The 2,670-nt window shown below is 39.3% G+C and overlaps 1 pseudogene; it reads right to left on the bottom strand.

Moving 5' to 3' along the window:
* Nucleotides 1-217: 217 nt before the first annotated feature.
* On the bottom strand, nucleotides 218-336 carry LOC118614582 (annotated as a pseudogene).
* Nucleotides 337-2,670: the final 2,334 nt, after the last annotated feature.

Below are 2,670 nucleotides of genomic sequence, written 5' to 3'. Positions count from 1 at the left end.
GTACTCAAAAGCGCCTTGAAATTTGTTTATGCCAATAAATGTACATTTTAATATACTAATCATCAATGAATCCATCATCTTATCCCAACAGACCTGTCTTTTAATTTTTTTTTGTAATAAATAGTAGCTGACATGCAGATTTTATTGTTGATTCCATCTTTTCTGTTTCTTGATACAACTTATTTATTTATTTATTTATTTATTTTTATCTTTTTAACACCTACGGCACCTGGTCTCCCTAGCTGGTCACTCATCCAAGTACTAACCAGGCCCGACCCTGCTTAGCTTCTGAGATCAGAGGGAATCGGGCGTGTTCAGGGTGGCATGGCCGTAGCTGATACTTCTTTTTTGATGTGAACCTCTGCAACCCTTATCTTCTCATACCTTCTACCAATGTGGTTGTATTCAGACCTATGTGTCTGTATCAGACGGAAAACTAATACGTTTTTTAAACTGCCTTTGGAAAGGGGTAAGGGGACTGATTATTAATAAGGAAAAGATTAAGGCATAATGGTTAGAAGAGACAGTCAAGTGTTACAGAAAGATCACAGTAAGAGCACGGAGGGTGGGGTTTAGCAGCGTACAAAGAATGGAGATGGAAATAAGACCTAAATGAATAGAATGAGTCGAGAGCAAAAGGCAGAGGAAGAAACAGATGCAGCCATCCAGCTGGTGGAGGAGAGAAAAAGGTGCCTCCCATTTTAAACAGCTTATCTCCTCTATCTGCAATATTTCTGCTGATGTCTGAATAGAAGGAAAAATGTATGTGTGTGTGAGTGTGTGTGTTTGTTAATAACAGTCATCTATTTATAGGCCTTAAATTATACACCATGAAAGCCTCTCTGAGACAAGATGTGTTATTTGGCTGCCAGAAGAAAAAGTTAAAGAAAAAAAATCCCACCAAAAAAGGGGGGAGGGACTTTGAGATATCTTTCTTTTCCTCATTTTCTCTGTCCATCTTCTTATGATTAATGACAACGATCAACTTTGTGTTTTGGAGTCAAATGCCAAAGAGGTGAAGAGAAGATTGTTGAAGATCTTTCTCCAGGAAGAAGGGCTTCCATGATTTCCTGAGAATGAACCAGCCCTCAAATGGCATCATTTTCCAGCTGAATTGGATAGGAGGTTGGACAGCATCATTTCCAGTTTTCATATTTCAGAGGATGAGACTGAAGCCCAGGGGGTTGTCCTGCCCAAGGCTACCCAGCGAGCTGGTGACAGAAGTGTCACTAGTGCATTCTAACACTCTTTTTACCAAAGTGCCCACCAAGCCATCACTCCTATTTTCAACTCCAGTTCGATGTACTCATATATGAAATAAGAAAGTTTAGTTTATTTTTTCTTCTGACCTCATCTTCCTAGAGACCTGTCTCAACCCCCTAATGACCTCAAGATGCCCTTCAGGTAAAGGGATTTCCATACTTGGTTCTAACTTCCTAGTCCGAAGAGAGTGGTTAAGATCATGGGTGTCAGACCTTGGTCTTCCAGTTACTGTGTGCCTTCAAGTAAGTTACTCAATCTTAATACCTCAGTTTACTCATCAGTAACATGAGGATAATAACAGAACTCTCACAGGACTGTTGGTGAGGCTGAGTGAGGTAATAGATTTAGTAAAGGAGTAGATTCTCATTTTTTAAATTATTATTGTCATATCCTAATTGGTTAGAAAAGCCAGGACTCCAAGGTTAAGAGCTTTGAATGTGAACCTCAAAGGCAGCAATCACTCCCTCTTAGAGGACATACATGTGCAGAATAATGATGATGGAGATGATGACCTGCCAGTAGCCTGCCAAGTCCATCTGCAGACAGTCTTATTGAAGGCGTGAGTGTCAAGGAAGAAAGACCATGGTGAGTGGCCTTGGGGAAGTCCAGTGGCAGTCAGTGCATATGTGAAGAGAGGCTGGGCCTTCTCATTTGACAGAAAAGAACCCATGCCTTCTCTCTTCCTGTCTTCACAGGCCATGCAGAGCTCCCACTAAATGCCGGGAGGGACCCCCTGCCAAGTTCTGTAGCCTAAAATAGGTTCCCCACCTTACATACCAGTTTTCCTACCCTCATCCATACAAAGTTTGACTTATGTTTAACTTCTCAATCATCTTTTGCTAGAGATTTAACATTTTCTTTTATGAAATATTTATGACCATTATTTTATTGGATTCAATTACTCTTCCATGATTTGAGAGCAGATTATGATTGCCATTGCAGAGAAGTCAAACATCTTGCTCAAAATCTTGTATTTAGTAATTTACCTCCTAAATCCTAAGGAGGGGGACATTCTCCTTATTATGTCCCCAGACTTGTTCTTTACAATCATTTTAACTTTTCATTTACTCTCAAACGTACATTCAGATACACATGCACATCACAAAGCATTATACATTAAGAATTTCTGGCTCGGGGTTGAGCCGAACAATAAGTCTCATCTTTCCTTTCCCCTTAGAGGACCACAGGCCCTAAACACCAAGTCTGAGAAACTCTATTAAGGGAGGTATAAACGAAGCTAAATATTAAAATCTAGCTTTTAAGCAGAACATTCCATTCTGACATCCTTTGTAAACAATCCAAGAATAGAGTTATTATGTTATATATTTTATTTCCTATAATATTATGACAGTACTCTGACTTTAGCAGGATTTCATCATGGGAAATAAACTGATTAAAAACATCTTA

Source organism: Rousettus aegyptiacus, unplaced genomic scaffold, assembly GCF_014176215.1.
Source record: "Rousettus aegyptiacus isolate mRouAeg1 unplaced genomic scaffold, mRouAeg1.p scaffold_m13_p_2, whole genome shotgun sequence".
NCBI lineage: Eukaryota > Metazoa > Chordata > Mammalia > Chiroptera > Pteropodidae > Rousettus > Rousettus aegyptiacus.
Note: the sequence above shows the minus strand (reverse complement) of the source record. Positions and strands in the feature narration are given on the sequence as shown.